This window comes from Orycteropus afer, unplaced genomic scaffold (assembly GCF_000298275.1).
Source record: "Orycteropus afer afer isolate SDZICR_OR568_19922 unplaced genomic scaffold, OryAfe1.0 scaffold00078, whole genome shotgun sequence".
NCBI lineage: Eukaryota > Metazoa > Chordata > Mammalia > Tubulidentata > Orycteropodidae > Orycteropus > Orycteropus afer.
The window spans coordinates 2,740,037-2,759,373 of record NW_006921665.1 but is presented as its reverse complement, the minus strand read 5'-3'; the positions used below and the strand labels follow the sequence as shown (position 1 = coordinate 2,759,373).

General features: G+C 41.8%; 1 protein-coding gene across 1 annotated transcript in view; it reads right to left on the bottom strand.

Moving 5' to 3' along the window:
- Positions 1-19,337, bottom strand: part of RUNX1 (RUNX family transcription factor 1) — a 330,881-nt gene that overhangs the window by 98,138 nt on the left and 213,406 nt on the right. The window lies entirely within an intron of this gene.

Here is a 19,337-nt window from a genome sequence, read left to right as displayed (position 1 = left end):
TTGAGAGCCACCGGGTGGTGCAAATAAGGAGCTCTGGTGGCACAGTGATTAAAGCATTGTGCTGCTACCAAAAGGTCTGTGGTTCGAACTCATCAACTGCTCAGTGTGAGAAAGATGAGCCAGTCTGCCTCTGTAAAGATTTACAACCTTGGAAACCCTTTTTTGTTTGTTTGTTTTTATGTGCTGTCGAGTGGGACCCGACTCATAGTGACCCCTCCTTGGGTTTCCGAGGCAGTATCACTACGGAAGTAGATTGCCCCATCTTCCTTCCGAGGAGTGGCTGGTGGGTTTGAACTGCCAGTCTTCTGGTTAGCAGTCAAGTGCCTTAGGCACTACGCTACTAGAGCTCCCTTGGAAACCCTAGGGGACAGTTCTACTCTGCCCTAGAAGGTCACTAACAGTCTGATTCAACTTGATGGCAGCGTTTTTTTTTTTTTTTTTTAAATGGGTGGTATAAATGGTTAACACACTCTGCTGCTAACCAAAAGTGTGAAGGATCAAATCCATCCAGAGGTACCTTGGAAGAAAGGCTTGGTGACCTACTTCCCAAAATATTAGCCATTGAAAACCTATGGAGCACAGTTCTATTACGACCCACATGTGTTCTCCATGAGCTGGAATCAACTGGACAGCAACTGAATTTTTGGGGGGAGGGGGGTTATTTTTAATTGAGGCTGTACTTTTCCACTGAAACAACCTAACAGCCAAAATTCATGTCTTTGCTCCCCTCACATTTCCTTTCCCAAACACATAACACTACTTTTGACAGTGAAGCTGTATAATTAATATATTTGGAGATTCTGAATAGGGTACAATTCCTTCAACTTCTGCAGCACTTCCCGGAGTCTCTAAATTGAATCAAAATTAAAATACTTGTGTATATACTTTTTTTTCTTTTGATGTTTTACAGGAATTTATTAAAATTATTCAAAGCTGTTTAATCTTACATCCCATGAGCATCAATCCAGCTGTCTGTGTACATACTCCTGTGTGCAAGTGCCCACGTATTTCCAGATGCCTTTATCCGATTGCATGTGTAGCCATGAAATGGAGACCAGAGGCCTAAGCTCTTTGATACCAAGGTGGTTCCTAAAAGTCAAACTGACAGCCAGGTGCTTGAAGTTCAGAATTCAGTCTTCCACAGAAACAATATCGGTTTGGAAAGATGACTCATTTGAAACATAGCTGTTTTACTTAGAGCAAGCTGAAGAGATGCAAAATGTTTTCTCTGGAAATGTGCTACTAAAGTGAGTTGTTTGAGGACAAGGGATGGCATCTTATTCATCTTTCGATCTTGTATTCTGAGGCAATAAAATAATGTTTGGTGAGTGAATCAGTGAATTACTCTGTAAACTTTCAGTTTGAGAGATGGTTCGTTATGACGCTGAATTTTACATCAGAAGCATGCTTTCCTTTTCCATGTATGTTGTTATTTGCCTTCGAGTTGGCCCCGACTCATAGCAACCCCTCCTTGGGTTTCTGAGGCAGTATCACTACGGAAGTAGGATTGCCCAACCTTCCTTCCGAGAAGTGGCTGGTGGGTTTGAACCATCAGCCTTCTGGTTAGCAGTCGTCAAGTGCCTTAGGCACTATGCTACCAGAGCTCCTTTTCCATGTATAGGCACACCATTTTTATGTCTGTCAACTGCAGGTAGGGAAACAGTTCAGCCTTACGAAAGGCACAAGCTTTTTTCTTCAAGATAAATGTTTACCAATTTGCCTTTCCATTCCACAAATTTCATGGAGTCTATCTGATCTTCCTTCTTCTTTTGGTATCATAAACCAGTTTCACTGAGTCAGTTCCAACACACGGCAACCCCACATGTGTCAAGTAGAACTGGGATCCATGGGCTGATCTGTTTGAAGTAGATCAGCAGGCCTTTCTTCCTCGATATCTCTGGGTAGACTTGACCCTCTAATCTTTCAGTCAGCAGTTACAGGCATTAAAAATTATGGGCACCTTCCATGAACTCCGTTGACAACATAGTTCCTGAGTATCTTGGTTGAGGAAGCACCTTTTAATCCATTTAGCCCTAAGACCCTCTTCTCCACCCAAGACACTGAGTTCAATGCCCCTTTCAGTGTACTGCCTCCCATCTAGGAGAGCCTTTTGGTTGGCACGCCCCAAGTCTCTACCTCAGGCTACACACTGGGGCTGGTGCCAGTCATGGCCAGTAACCAAACTGACCTCCCAGGGCTGGCGTAGTCCTAGTCCTGACTCTGCTTGTGCCCATCACCAGTACCTCCAACCGGCAGCCCTGCATCACATGAAGCTGTGACAGGGAGGCTTAGGAGGTGGGCACATTAGAGGGCAGGCAGCTTGGGGGGTACTCAGTCCCTGCTCATTGACCTTTGGACTCCTATAGAGGCTCCTGCAGGTAGGAGGGAGTGCAGGTGGGTGTGAAGAAGAAGAAGAAGAAGCAAGAATTTCAGACTTACAGCAAATCTGAGGTTTGTGGTAGTAAGGGCCTGTTGAGAACTGACGTCTAGCTACAGTGACATTTAGCAAATGGGGAGTTTACAAACTGGATATACACTTGTCTGAGGCTGCCTGGAAGGGAGTTTTCAGTCCCTGGACTGGGCTCTAACTCCTCAAGCATTCTCCAAAGTTCCTTTCTGCTCTTCAATCTGCAATCTGAGTATCTTTCTACAAGTTTATATCTGACCATATCAATTCTCTGCTTCAAACCTATTGGTGGTTTCACTGTGGCACTGAGTACTCAGAATGGCAGTAGTCTGCTTAATTGTCATCCCCTCCCCTACTGACCCCCGAAAGCTGGGGCTTCTTGGCTGGCTGGCTGGTTGGATGGATAAAATATCCACATTAAATGATTTCTCCAAAGAGCGAGAAAAAAATTAAAAAGTTCTAATAAATAGTAATATATCCCTGACTAGAAAATGTCCAAAGCCTTCAACAGACTCACCAATTGAAAACAAACAGCATAATATCCATCACATGAGCATTGCCCAGCAAAGGTCTGTAGTTGTTACATTATTATTGATATTGTAGGTTGCCCTGGAGTTGATTCTGACTCATAGCAACCCCATGAGTGCACAGTAGAAGTGTGCTCCATATGGTTTTCAAGGTTGTGACCTTTTGGAAGAAGTTTGCCATGCCTTTCTTCCAAGGTATCTCTGGGTGGGTTTGAACCACCAACCTTTCCGCTAGAAGTTGAGTGCTTAACACCATTACCAAAATCTAGGGACTCCTTATTATTATTATTCATACAATTACTTGTGAATATTTATGAAATTCCTCCTTGAGCTCCAGTGCTCTCATTTTACTGGGCTCTTAGTAGGATAAACCCACTGCAGTCTAATCAATTCTGACTCATACTGACTCTATAGGACAGTCTAGAACTGCCCCCAGAGAATTTCCAAGGCTGTAAATCTTTACAGAAGCAGACTGCCACATCTTTCTCCTGTGGTGTGGCTGGTGGATTCAAACCACTAACCTTTTGATTAGCAGCCAAGTGCTTTAACCACTGTACCACCAATGCTCCTTTTTTAGTAGATAAAGGGATATAAATTTCTCATCATCAAGGAGTGGACAGTGCATAATAGCATCCTTCCTAACTTTCTGATTCAGCAAGGCACATGCTGCATCCTACCTGCCCCCTTCCCACCTCCTTCAGCTATTCATTCTCAATGTAAAAGGAAGAACATTGCCAAGGTGACTAGCTGTGTGTTTCTTCCTAAGTCTTGTTACATATAAATCATCTCATTTTTATCATCCTAACAACCTTTTGAGGCATACAGGAAAGGCATTATTAAATGTATGATACAGATGAGAACACTGTGGCCAGCCTATCTAAGAGAGTCATGCAAGGGTGCCACTTCTGACACCGCATCACTCTACCTTCCAAAGATGTGCATAATCATCATAAACAAGATGTGTGTGTTTCTACATAGTTACTATGAATCCAAAGGACATCAAATGGGGCACAATAGATTTGTGTAATCGAATGAAAAACCAAACCTATTGCTGTTGAGTCAATTCCTACCCCTGGCGACCCCATGTGTTACAGAGTAAAACTGCTACATAGGGTTTTCTTGGTTGTAGTCTTTTGGGAAGTGGATCACCAGGCCTTTCTTCCACAGTACTTCTAAGTGGGTTTGGACCTCCAACCTTTAGGTTAGTAGTTGAGTGCAAACCGTTTGCACCACTCAGTGACCTGGAGCCCATGACTGGGCAGAACACAAGGTAGCGGGGGAAATAAGATACCTCTCCAAGTAACAGCCATATTAAACAACTCCTAGTTCATACGTGGCAAAAATAAATAAATAAATAAATTTTCAAGGGTGTTCACTTGCAGTTTATGAAAATGCTGAGATACAACCTTAAGAATGGCTTCCAGAGGAGCAGCCAAAATGTCCTTAAATCAAGTCCAAGACAAGCTGCCGTGGCACTACTATAAAATTCTTCTCCACTTGGGTGGAGGCAGCAATTACCGCTCAGGAAGAATGTGATGCTGCCGGGTGCCAGGCTGTGTGGCCCAGCGACAGTACAAAGGGATTATTCTGCTTTATTGTTAATGTGCAGTGTTTATTGTTAAAATACGATTGGGCATTGAAAGGGGCATATATGAATCATAAATATTTGCATGCCATTAATGTTTGGACAAAAGAGCTAGAAGGACTAAGTTGCGAAACTTCTTTCCCATGAAAAGCAGTGCTTCAAATTACAGTACGTATTTAATTTCGTCTCTTCCAATGCTAATCTGAAATCTCAGTGCTCGCTACATATAACCCTTTCTGGACCTCAGAACTCTACGGGGCTGAGGCTTAGGGATAAAGGTTGAAGTTCCCTTTTGGAAAAATCCATCCATTTAGACAAACTTGGGACTGGTTGGAAGGCAAGCCTCAGTTGTTGCTGTTTTCTGCAAGCTCAAAATAAATAAATAAACTTGTTGCTATCAAGTCTATTTCAATTCATAATGACCCTATAGGACTGAGTAGAACTGCCCATAGGGTTTCCAAGGCTGAAATCTTCATGGAAGCAGACTGCCTCATCTTTCTCCTGTGGAGCAGCTGGTGGGTTTGAACAGCCAACCTTTAGGTTGGCAGCCAAGTGCTTAACCACTATGCCACCACTGAGTTCCATTATCTATTCCCCAGACTTAGTGTTACACCAATAGAACTTACCATGAAGTTCATGCCAGGTGGTAACAATGATCATGTGTCTTATCTCAGATAATCTTACTGCACCTCCCTCTTTCCACCATTGGCAGATCAATTAACTTTCCCAAAGGCATACAGTTCTAATGTCTACAAACATTTTTGATTGTTATAACTGGGCAAGAGGATGCTATTAGTACCTAGTGGATAGAGACCAGGGATGCTGCTAAACATCCTACAAGGCACAGGAAAGTCTCCACGAAAAAAAAAAAAAAAAAGAATAAAAATACATAAATAAATAGCAATTGTCCTCAGGTCCATTTCGACTGTAGGTAACCCCATGTGTTGTCAAAGTAGAACTGTGATCCATAGGGTTTTCAATGGCTGTGATCTTTCAGAAACAAAGGTGGCAGGCCTTATCTACAGGTTCCATATCCATGCATTCAGCCAACTGTACATCAAAAATAATGGGGGGGAAATCCAGGAAGTAAAACTTTAATTTGTTGCACACAGAGCACTGTGCTGGAGCCACGTGAATGAAGTGATGTGTAGGCATGCCCTGTGTAGCCTCCTGCCATGTCACAGATCCTCATTCTCTAGCAAGAGTTCGGCATTGTTCGCTTCCTGTTTCATTTATTGGCTACTGAAGTTGTATGCACACCTCTGATGGCACAGTGGTTAAGGTATTTGGCTGTTAGCCAAAAGGTCAGAAGTTTGAATCCACCAGCCACTCTATAGGAGAAAGATGGGGCAGTCTGATTCTGTAAAGATTACAGCCTTGGAAACCTTATGGGGCTGTTCTACTCTGCCCTATAGGGTCACTATGCATTGGAATTGACTTGATGGCAGTCAGCTTCTTTCTGTGTTGTGTGTATCTTTTATTTCTGTGAAAATAATGGCTCCAAAAAGGAACTAAGTGGTCAAAGCAATCCCTTAAAGGCTAAAAGGGAGTGTAAAGTGCTAATAACATAACATTTACATTGTATTAGTTATTATACTTAATCTAGAGATGATTTAAAGTATATAGGTTATATGCAAATACTATACCAGTTTATTTAAAGGACTTGAGTATCTGGATTTTGATATCTGTGAGGGGTGGGAGGAGGGTCCTGGAACCAATTCCCCACAGATATTGAGGAAAAACTGTAGCTCATTAAGACTTTGTTCCCAGGCACCTCAGGATAGACTCTAACCACCAACCTTTTGGTTATAACCCACAACCTTTCACCTAGCAGACGAGTACCTTAGCCATTTGCATCAATGGTCCTAAATACCAAATGTTTGAGACACAGTACTGTCAGTGGGGAATTCAACAAAGCCCAAATACTAATCACTAGGGTCTACAGTCCTGGAATAGTTCTTTACTTGTACATATTTAATGACCCAAGCAATGGTATTTTTAATCACCTCATATGTACATGAAAGCTGGACAATGAGTAGGGAAGATTGAAGAAGAGTTGATATTTTTGAGTTGGGGTGTTGGTGAAGAATACTGAAAGTACCATGGACTGCCAGAAGAAATAACAAATCTGTTCCGAAAGAAGTGCAGCCAGAATGCTCCTTGGAAGTGAGAATGGTCAGACTTGGTTTGACCTACTTTGGACATGTTGTTAGAAGGGACCATTCCCTGGAGAAGGATGTCATGCTTGATAAAGTGGAGAGTTAATGAAAAGGGGTAAGGCCCTCAAAGAGATGGACTGACACAGTGGCTGCAACAATGGGCTCAGGTATAGCAAGGATTGTGGAGTTGGCACAGGACTGGGCAGTGTTTTGTTCTGTTGTATATAAGGTCGCTATGAGTTGGAGCTGACAACCTAACAACAACAACTAAATGCCAGGTACTGATCTGGATACTGGTGAAACCACATGGTGCTTTTCTAGGTAAGGGCTGGAACTTTTATTTTTTTAAATTCTTGGTTGTCCATAATCTGGGGACTTCCAGCACATCTTTTTTTTTTTTTTTTTTCAACAGACTTTATTTTTTACAGTAGTTCTAAATTTGCAGAAAAATTGTGCATAAAGGCAGAGAATTCCCATATGCCTCCCCTCCCCAACAGTTTCTCCTATTATTCAAACTTTACATTCCTATGGTAAATTTGTTCCAATTGATGAACCAATATTGGTACATTATTATTATTAACAACAGTCTGTAGTTTGCATCAGCATCCCTGGTGGTATAGATGGGTAAGTGCTTGGCTGCTAACTGAAAGGTTGGATGTTTGAGTCAGCTCAGAGGCACCATGGAAGGAAGTCCAGGTGATTTACTTTGTAAAAAATCTACCACTGAAAACCCCTATGGAAACATAGTCCACAAAGATAATTTTCTACATCGTATTTGGTGGGTCTTAAAAGACGGGGGTCTTGAAAGCTTGCTAACAGCCATCTAAGTTGTAATTATTGGTCTCTCCCCATCCAGAGCAAAGAGTGAAGAAAATCAGACACAAGCAAATAGTCCAAAAGACTAATCATAGATCATGTGAACCCTAGCCTCTAAGACCCTGAGATCAGAAGAACTAGATGGGGCCAGGTTACCAATGCTGACCACTCTGGAAGGAATCAGAACAAGAGGTCCTGGATAGAGTGGAAGAAAAATGTGGGACAGAACTCAAAATCAGAAAAAAAGACTGGTCTGATGGAGACCTGATAAAGATTCTGATAGAATCCCTGAGACTATGGCCTTTAGTCACCCTACAAGCTTGGAAGTGAACTTACCCCCATGACTCAAGTTTCAGCCAAACAATAGACAGGCCTATAACGTAAATAATAACACTAGGGAGGTAAACACTCCTTAGACCAACCAACCATCTGAAATCAAAAGGGCAGCATTTGCACAGGGATAAACCTCAGAAAGCAGAAAGGGATAGGAAAGAAGGACAAACAGAAATAGCAAACACAGAAAAGTGGGAGAAATGCTGTTGTTAGATTGTGGGAAATGCAATGAATTTTATGAATCAAAATGTATATGAATAGAAAACCAACTTGCTCTGTAAACTTCCACCCAAATCACAATAAAAAGTGAAAAAAAAAAAGGAAACTTCATGGAGTACTCTTCTACTCTCACACACATAGGGTCACCATGAGTCAGAGTCGATTGATGGCAATGACTTCGGTTTTGATTTTTAATAATTTACATTAAGGCAGCACATCTTTTTCTTTTCCATTTGGAGGATGTACACTACAGTGCTTAGGTTGCAGTCACCACTGCAGTGTACCCTCGCAGACCATAGTGAACGTTTGATCTGCGACCTTCACTCCTAAGCACACTCAACTGTACAGCAGCACCTGGGACCCAGGCAGCCCCCAGCTCAAATGCTGCCTGCTAACTTCCATTGGGGAGCTCTGGTAGCATAGTGGCTAAGACACTTGCCTGCTAACCAGACGGCTGGCGGTTCAAACCCACCAGCCACTCCTCGGAAGGAAGGTTGGGCAATCCTACTTCTGTAGCGATACTGCCTCGGAAACCCAAGGAGGGGTCGCTATGAGTTGGGTTTGACTCGACGGCACATAACAACAACAACAACAACTTCCATTGGATGGTTAACTCTTTCCTAAAAAAAACCAAACTCACAGCCATTGAGTCATTTCCAACTCATAGTAACACCCATGGGGCTTCCAAGGCTGTAAATCTTTAGGGAAGCACACTGGCTCATCTTTTTTCCATGGAGTGGCTGATGGGTTTGAACTACCAACCTTTTGGCTAGCAGCCAAATGCCTTAACCACTGCACCAACATACTCATTGATTAACTCCTAGGAGTCACAAATTGTATAGCACATAAATAACCTCCACTCCAAATCTGGGAACAGTTGTATTACTGTTGGGAGCTTAAAGGAAGAGAAAGCAGTCACAACAAAACTTACTCAAGAATTTCTGCTTGCAGTAGACACTACCTTACTGTAGCCAGAACAACTGTTGTTGTTATTAGGTACCACTGAGTTAGCTCCGACTCATAGTGACTCTATGCACAACAAAATGAAACACTGCGTGTTCTTGCACCAGCCTCACAAATCCTTGCCATACTTGAGCCAGAACAACTAGAGGCATCTTTTTCAGACTTTTTTCCTAACGTCATTTTCCCCTGAATCTCCCATGGAGCACATATAACAGCAGATCTAACATGCTGGGCAGGTGGGAGAAAGTGCCGCAAGAACCCAATCAACTATCTTCTTGTGATACCTCTGCAGACCTAGTGCTATCCTTGGAGAAGGTCTGGGTCCTTTTTCTGCCTTTCCATGAGTTGCCTGAATTTTCATTTCAGGTATTCAACTGAGTGATTCCGTTTTGGTAGCCAAAGGTGTCTGTCAGGGGTGCATATCAGGACCATGCTCGCAGCATTTTTTAGTTTGAGTTGACACTATCTGCTCACATCAGCTCACATTCCTAGATTGGTGGGTCAGAACCACCCACGTGGGGCATGGTGGCCTGGTGGCCCCATGACTGGAATGTTCAGGGTTGAATCGTGAGCACTGAGAAACCACCACTACTTTTCAGGTTTTGTGGGTCTGCCGTTGGGTGACATTTCTGAGGTAGCACCTGCAATGGGGGAATGGTCATGTCAGTCTTGCCCCTGCTATGTGGACCACCTTTCAGCCTCTGCTACCAACCACACACACAGCCTCCACCTGGGAGAGGATTGTCAGGGGTACAGAGATGGTGAAATTCAATGTTGGTATTTTTCCTTCTCTTTTTTTTTGGAATACTTTATTGTGATCTGGGTAAACAGTTTTACAAGCAACTTAGTTTCCCATTCAACAATCTATACACATTTTGCTTCATGACATTAGCTGAAATCCCTTCAACGTCACAGCATTCTTCCCACTTCTTCCCTAGGTTCCCCGTTTCCGTTCACTCGTCTGTCCTGTCCCTTCTTGCCTTCTGTGTTTTCATTTTTTAAAATTCCTTTAATATTCAATGAAGGAACCCTGGTGGCACAAACAGTTAGGCCTTTGAACTCACCCAGCGGCTCCATGGGAGAAAGACCTGGTGCTGGGCTCCTGTAAAGATTTCAGCCTAGGACACTTCACGGGGCAGTTCTACTCTGTCAGCTGGGATCACTACGTGTTGGAGTTGACTCAAGGGCACACAACAACAACAATAGTCAATGATGCCCTCTAATTTTATTTTACTTTTTTAGTGTGTGTGAAGTTTTTAAAGCAAGTTTTTCATAAATTCTGTGGAGATGCAGAAAGTTTTAGGGAAGAAGGTTAAGGAAGACATTTCACAATGTATTACTATATAATAATATCATATCAGCACGACTGACATTTTGGGCCAAATGATTCTTTGTGTGGGGGTTGTCTTTGCTCATAGGAGGTTTACCAACACCTCATCTCCTACCTAATATATGCCAGTAGCATTTTAGCCCTAACCCTGAGTCATAACAACAACAAAAGATATTGCCAAATGTCCCGCAGTGGGAGGGGGAGGCACAAAATCACCCCAGTTAGGAACTACTGAAGAAGAGCATCGTGGAAAATGACAAGCAGGTGCGGCCGTTAGGTGCCAGCAAACTGATTTCGACTTATAATGACCCTATATGACAGAGTAGAACCGCCCCATAGAACTGCTGAAATCTTTATGGGAGAAGATTTCCAGGTCTTTCTCCTGCTGGGTGAGTTCGAACTGCCAATTTTCCGATTAGCAGTAGAATGCTTAACCATTGTGCCACCAGGACTTCTTGACAAGCAGACAGATAAATAAATGACATACTTATTACAACCTGCCTGATGGATTCAAAGAGAATGATGAAGGCAGAAAGAAGATCTGCAAAGACCCAGAGCTGGAGGTACTGGAGTCACATCATTTAAAAAGGCAGAAAAAGCCTTATTATAAGTTTAGACTTTCATTGCCATTGAGTTGGATCCAACTCATAGCAACCCTTCCTTGGGTTTCCGAGGAGTGGAAGCAGTTTAAAACACCAGCCTTCTGGTTAGCCGTCAAATGCCTTAGGCACTACGCCAGATGGATAGAGGCTAGGATAGAGAAATAGAAATACAGATCGATACTAACTACCCTCCATACAATGGTTTCTGATAGAATGAAGAAAAAACATCAGTTAAAACCCAAAACCAGTGCCTAGAGCAACCTGGAGCATTTCCACCTTCACACAGGCCCATCCCTCCTTGGCTCATCTGCTGGGATCTGATAAGCAAGAAAATCATCAGTTTGCTGGGACTCGCCCATGTTCTTATGCATTACCTTTGAGCCAAGAAAAGATTTCTTTGTTTACACAAGGTAACTCAATTAGGGCCACACACCACCTTTAACGTGCTGTCCAGCTCTCTCATTAACTGGACCAGAGTTTCCCTGGCTCAGGGGATGAGGGGGTGGGGAGTGGACAGTTTTGCCACTTATATTGCCCATAAATTCTGAATGAAGGTCTTAAATCTCAAGGTAAAAGCAGAGATTAATCCAAATTGAAAAATAAACAGGAAATTTACTTACAGCTTCTTTGAGAAAAACATAGTTTAAGTGGATTCTAAAAGAATGCTTCCTCACCAAGGAAATCAGAGGAAATGTATTTTGAATCTAGCAGCAGAATGGCCGCAAGTCTCTCCAAAAGACTGTTACAATTTATGGATCCTCAACTACCTGCAACCCTTGTGAAGAAAGTTCAGTGACATGAAAAGGAGTTCCTAAATGGATACAAGCCCCGATATGGTCTAATAGCAGCGGGACAATGTTGTGGAATCCAAAGTCAGCACAGAGCAAAATGAACGCCGTCCACAACTCCGTTCTTAACACAGACCAAAAGAAACCTCCCTTATGCGGAATTCTCAACCAAATCAGCAATGGACAGTGGGCGTGACCTAAAGTCCACTAATGGATGTTTTCAAATAAAGCTCTTGAAGAGGAGATCTTAGGCACTTCCCTGCTACCAGTGAGCTGATGTAATCAGGACACTGGAAAATATGCATAGGCAGCTCATTAAATCCAGAAGACTCATTTATTAATTTCTATTAATTGCATCATTTGAGCTTCAAATAAGAAGATGTTATTAGAACGGATTTAGTCCTCAAAGATAATTGGGTCCAAGAAGTCTTCTCAGTGGAAGTATGAACTTATGCACACACCACACTGGCTAAAAGTCTAACAGAGCTTTTATAACTACATTGTTTTGCTGTGAGCTGTTGTTGAGTTGCCCCCAACTTATGGCTACCCCAAGTACAGTGGAAATGAAACACCCCCTGGTCTTACATGACCCTCATGATAGGTTGGGATTGGACCACTATGTTCCATGGGTTTTCACTGGCTGATTTTCTGAAGTAGACCACCTGGTCTTTATTCCTAGTCCATCTTAGTCTGGAAACTCACTGAAACCTGTTCAGCATCATAGCAACATGCAAGCCTCCACTGACAGGCAGTGACTGCACACTGGCAGGAATGGAAAATGGGTCTCCAGCATATTGTTGTTGTTATGTGCCATCGAGTCAGACCCGACTCATAGCGACCCCTTCTTGGGTTTCCAAGGCGGTATCACTACGGAAGTAGATTGCCCAACCTTCCTTCTGAGGAGTGGCTGGTGGGTTTGAACTGCCAGACTTCTGGTTAGCAGTCAAGTGCCTTAGGCACCATGCCACCAGAGCTCCCAGGGTCTCTCGCATAGCAGGTAAGAATTCTCCTACTGAACCATCACTTCCCCCTCAAAACCACATAACCTCTCGGTACTGACAGTGCATGGTTATTCATAAACATCTCCTTACCGATCTGAACGAGTGTTACAACCGTCAGCAGAAAGAAAAAAAACAACCATCACATGGCACACCCTTTCTCCTTTGCCACAAATAATTTTTCGTTAGAAAGAAAAAAGAAAAAGCAACTCAGAATATGTTCTTCCATAACCAGTCTTCTCCACCCTCTCTTGCCCCTCGCCAACCAGCACAAAAAGAAAATACAAAATTGATTTATTAGAACCAGAGCTGTGTTGCAGTCATTGGCTGGGCCACTGTTTATGTCTATAATGCTTGCTGCTGAAACAGGAAGCTCTAAAAATCACTCAGCCATTCTTTCTCTCACAGGCGCTTTCTGATTGATAGCCCTCTGTCCCAACCAAAAGAAATTGCCTTAACCAAACCCAAAGGAGGGGTGGCGGGGTGTGTGTGTGTGAGGGTGGTGGTGGAGAGAGAAGCCCAGCTTCTGTCCATCGGCTGTAAAATATAGTTCCTACAAATATCCTCAAATAAAAAAAGCTGCCTGACACCATCAGCAATGCCTGGCACTTCATAAAATCAGCAAGAAATCCATGAAGGGATAAACTGTGAAACAGCTTGTTCCAGGCACTTATTTTCAAGAAATCTTTTCTCTGTGGTCTTTGCCATGGCTGTGCCATTCCAGGCTTTAAATGGACAGGGAGTGCTGGTGGTAGTGGCTGGTGTGTGGGGAGCAATGTGCTATAAGTGGTGCTTTTCTTTTACTGGAAAATATCATACAGAATGAGAAACTTGCTCTCTGGAGAGGAATTCTACATCGAACCACAGACGCAAGCTTTCGACCTGCCATCTAAAGCAATGATTTGCTTGGGTGGACTAAGATTTGGTATTTCACAGAGGTTGGGTCTTTTTCATCCATATTTGCCCACACTGAAATCTGTCTTTGAAAGCAGTAATGATAACAGGAAAAAAAAAAAAAAAAAAGGCGGGGTGGTGGTGGTGGCAGAAATGGAGAGCTGATTTTAACATTACTCCTGTGTCTTTGCCTCTGGGTAATGCAAACAGTGAATTTGCTCAGTTGCTAACTGAAAAATTGGAGGTTCAAGTCCACCCAGAGGCACCTGGGAAGAAAGGCCTGGCAATCTACTTCCAATATTTCAGCCATTAGAAACCCCATGAAAGCAATGTATGTCTTTGCTATGTATATTCTCATCAACAACAAAAAATAAATTATTTAAAAAAATGGAAAATCTTATGGAGCAGAGTTCTACTCTGACCCACACTGTGTCACCATGAGCTGCAATCAACTCCATGGTAACTATTTCTCTCTCTCTCTCTCTCTGCTTTCTTTGTATTCCTTCCAGGAGATCTGATTGCCAGCTTATATCTTGAGTGTTATCCATAAACAACTCTAGGATTGTCAGATGAATTTTTCTTTCCCCTATTGTATGAACCTGCAATGGAATACAGAATGAATTGGATCTTGTGATAATGTTATGAGTCACTCAGATCATTTCTTAGTAATAACTTCTACATAAAGATATATCTTCTTTCACTTGGAATATGAGTACAGTTGATCCTTTCCTACACATACCTTCTCTTCATCTCACTCACAGTCTTCCACTCACGTGAAAGACAGTCACCCCATATTATTTCCCAAATGATGTAAAATTTCTTAAGAATGAATACATCTTAAGTTATGAACAGTAGACAAATATGCAACAACTCATATTAAGACCAAAAAATCAAAACACACTGCACTGCCATTGAGTCTATTCCAACTCATAGGGACTCTATAGGACAGGGTGACACTGCCCCATAGGGTTTCTAAGGCTCTAAACCTTTATGGAAGCAGACTGCCTCATCTTTCTCCTGTGGAGTAGCTGGTGGGCTTGAACTGCTGACCTTTTGGTTATCAGTCCAAGGCTCGAACCAATGCACTACAACCCAGATTGGGATAGGATAAATATTTTATCTGAGAAGACATCCACAACAAGAATGCCTTAGGCACTATGCCACCAGAAGTCCTACAACAAGAACATAATGAAGGAATTTCATTTCACAAAAGCAACGGGAAAACGTACTATTCCGAAGGGCAAGATGAAGTTGCTAGGGAGGTCAACTTCAAATTCCACTGAGAAACAAAATCTTACCTGAGCAGGCCACATTAGAACATGTGTCCTTATGAGGCTGCAGGTAGATTTCGCATTGCGGCTCTACCATTTGAGTCAATGAATGCTATCAAGAAGAGATAGTCTATTTTGGTAACAAAAAGCATTTCCCATGTTGTCAGTGATGACCTGGACAACTAGTGCTTTGAACAAGATCGATTTTTCCAGTTATACAAACCAGGTCCCTGACTTAAAAAAAAAAAAGAAAAAACAGTTGCCATCAAGTCTACTTCAATTCCTGGCAACTCCATGCATGCTACAGTAGAACTGTGTTCCACAGGGTTCTCCATGGCTGATTTTTCAGGAGTAGATCATCAGGCCTTTCTTTGGAGGTGCCTCTGAGTGAACTTGAACCTCCAACCTTTCAGTTAGTAGCCAAATGTGTTAACGCTTTGTACCAACCAGAAACTCCATAAATAAAAATAGGTATTACCAAAATAGCACAGGATGCAAGAAGAATGTCTCCTTTGTTTGTTTACTTATTTATTCATTTCTCAGGTATCTACTCTGTGCAGCACAACGCTAGACAGCCCTCCATGGCCTACACAAAACTCAAATTAATGGCTTGGGGTCCATGGATCTCTGGAAGGTATACAAATGAGCTTTAGAGGCCCTGGAAACCGAAACTCTATCAAAAATTTTATATACACGTGTGCAAGTTTTTTCCTTAGAAGAAGGCATCCACTAGATTTTCAAAATTATCTATGGTATTCTCAAAAGATTTAACATCACATTCTCAGAAAAAATTAGAATAAAACTTACAGTGGATTCTCTTCTCTCTTTTACAATGAGGTTAATGATATGGTCTGGTAGATTTCCTGGTTTGAAAATAAATTAACTAAAGCTGTATTCACTGATTGATATGTTCTTTTCCAACTGATTAAATTCTCCAGCAGGGATGGACACGCTCACAGATTTTGTTGCTGTTTAAACTCTCTCTAGCTGAAGCCATGATACACTTTCTTGTAACTAAAAATATTGGTAGTGTGTGTATCAAACGAAAATGTCACTGATAGAATTTGCTTCTAATTAACCTCACCAAAGAGAATTCTTTTAGACAAAATCTTATTATAATGAACTTTTAAGCTTCAACATTCTGGCAGTGGTAGATGGTTCTTGAACACTGGATTAAATGTGAATTGTTTGGGACAACAATCTGTGTGCTCATCATAACTTCTGGAATTCAGTTCCACTTCCCAGAATGCCTATCTCTCTTATCTCCTCAAACTGCTATCTCTTTTTCCACTATAAAGGAATGATCAATTTACATGGAGATACTCAATCAAAGGCAGAGAATTCCAAGGGTGAGATATACCCTGAATAAGATTTCAGTTGACAGGGAGAAGAAACGAGGGGAGGGAAGGAGAAGAAGGTGGTTCAGCCTGCAGAGGCCTTTACCAACATTTTTAGGGGCCAGTGTAGTCAGCAAGGGCGTCAAAGCGGAAGGGCAGGTTCTCCCAGTCGCAGGTTGAACCCAAGGTTAGAAGTTGTGATTCTGGACATCAGCCAGTGCCCAGAAAGATCAGTTTTGTAGAACAGAGAAAAAAACCTTTCCTGTTGAAACTCTGGCAATTTTTATGAGGTTTTACGACCCCATGGCCTAGCAGCTTCTCCTAGGGAGGTTTAGGGCGCTTCTCCTCCTACCCAGGAGTCCCTGGGTGGCACAAAGGTTAAACACTCGATTACTAACAGAAAGGTTGATGGTTCTAACCCATTTAGAGGAGCCTTGGAAGAAAGTCCTGGCAATCTGCTTCTGGAACACCACAGCCTGGGAAACTCTGTAGAATGCAGTTCTACTCTGCACACATGGGACCACCATGCGTTGGAATTGACTGGACAGTAATGGGCTTGTTTTTTTGTTCCTTTTTTTTCCCTCTCAAGTGTCATTCTTTACAGACTACTTACTAGGCTCCCTGAGCATCTACTAGTCTTTGGGAAAAGGTGAAGTTGGCACTGAAACTCACGGATGAACTGATAGCCAGGACCCCCTCAGCCACTTTGTAGTGTGTCAATGCTAATGGAATGTTCTCAGGTACATTTTAAAACACAGAAAATGAAGTAGTAGATAGTTTTAAGATCCCTTGATAAAACATAATGAAACTTTTAAAGGAATAAGAATCATAGAGGAAGATTAAGACTAATTGTCAAAATTAATGAGAATCATCTACTCTCTTAGTAATGGAAGCAAATTGCAAAAAAAAAAAAAAATCTGGCAGCTTTGATGTTGATGCTTATACTTGAAAGAGCAAAATCAAGTTGTATTTTACAACTATGGAGAGAAATTATGAGACGGCGTCAAATCGCGCCTTTTGACAGCTTATTTTGTCTTGCAGCACTGACCGAAAAGAAAATCACTCAAGATCAACAACATACAGGGCAACCATAATTGGGTCAAACATTCAATTAGAGTTTCTGTCTTTTAGATTGCTTATTATCACTAGTGGGAAGCAGAGCCTGTTGAAAACAAATACTGTCCATTTATGGCATTTCAATTAATTTTTTTTTTTCTTGTTCCAGGGTATCAGAAGACAGCCCAGCCTCAAGGACATGCTGGCACAAATCGAGCAGCCCAATGCAAACAATCCACACCTTGGGGAAACAGTTCACTGTTACCCAAGTAAACACCAGCACTGTTAGTCACCCACTCAAAACAGCAATGGCCAATGAGGGGCGCAGGGCAGCCCTCAGAGCCCAAAAAGGAAGCACACAGCTTTCAAAATCTCATTCTTTAGTATCACTGACTTGCTGCACACTGCCAGCAAGCCACTACTGAACTTCTTCTTATAGGAAAATGTCACTGGCATGGGCCACTACACAGTTTCCAGAACTTTCCTAACCCAAACCTGCCACAGAGACCCACACAGATGCATATGATAACAATACTTTCCCTGAAGAAACAACCAAATGGGACTCAGTTATCAACTCATAGTAGTAGAAACCCGTAAGAACTGAATTAAGATCGTTCGCTAGGCTGGTAGGCATGGACCAGGCTGTGGGGCCTTTGTTTTTTTATTGGCTTCTCACCACTCAGCCAGCTACTCCTCTGAAGTCTGCAAGATGTTTTCTAAACACACATCTCTGAATCATAATGCAAATTCCATTTACTGAAAGGCGGGGACTTTTAATATAACAAGTGAATCAGTTTAATGACTTATGCCTTTATACATTATAGCATCACTCATGCTTTCAATAAGTGGATATAATTTTCTTTGCATTGTCCTATTATTAACAGAGTTGGTGCTATGAACATATATTTTGAATCATGTTATAAGTTTTTATTTTCTTCAACTATTCTATTTTGAAAATACTCCAGAGAGTTAGGATAACAATAACAATGGCCAAAAATTCAAAACTATCTGCCCTTTTCCCCTGTTAGACTAATCAAGTTCTCTGAGAACAGGGGTTTTCATGTTTTTGAATACCTCTGTACAGAGTGATGATTAGGGATATGCCTTGGTTCTACTTGGATTTTTTTCAATACAAGACAGTCTACTGTCATTTATTTATTTTTAGTTAAAAATAGAACTCTGGTGGCATAGTGTCTAAGGCATTTGACTGTTAAGCAGAAGGCTGGCGGTTCAAACCTACCAGCCACTCCTTGGAAGGAAGATTGGGCAATCTACTTCCGTAGAGATACCTCCTTGGAAACCCCAGGAGGGGGTCGCTGTGAATTGGATCTGACTCTATGGCAGTGAGTTTTGAGTTTTATTACAAAAATAAGATTTTTATAATACACTATCCTACCTTTTTGACCTAGACTTCTAGTACGTGTTGCCATTTGTAAATCATGACCGAGTTTCTTACCATAGAGAAAACACAATGCTTGGAAAAAAGTAGAAGTCAGGAGAGATTACATGAGCCAATTCCCCTTTCTGTTTTAACACTTTGATAGTGACCAAAAGGCAAAGAAAAATAAAACTACACATAGAGTAGGGCTGATACAACAGTTCTTTCGGATAATCCAGTCTTCAATATTATTAGGACCCTAAAATGGTAACTGTGCCCAACCCCATCCCTACAGACAATAATACAGCATTTAGAAGAAATATTAGAAGTCATAGTGCCATAAATTGACCAAACCAGAATGACATTAACACTATTTCTTCATATTTTACCATAAAAAGATATGCTTACTGGAAACCAATCATGTTTCAATACCATACATTATATATCCCTTGACATGATTATAAATGATCATCTGAAATTCTGTCACTTGTCATAAGTTCATGCTTTGTGTATTCCAACTGAGTCTTAAAATCAATTCAATAACAGCAAGCAATAATACAAACCTATATGCTCTTTAACCAGAAGACTGGCGGTTCAAACCCACCAGCCACTCCTCGGAAGGAAGATGGGGCAATCTACTTCCGTAGTGATACTGCCTTGGAAACCCAAGGAGG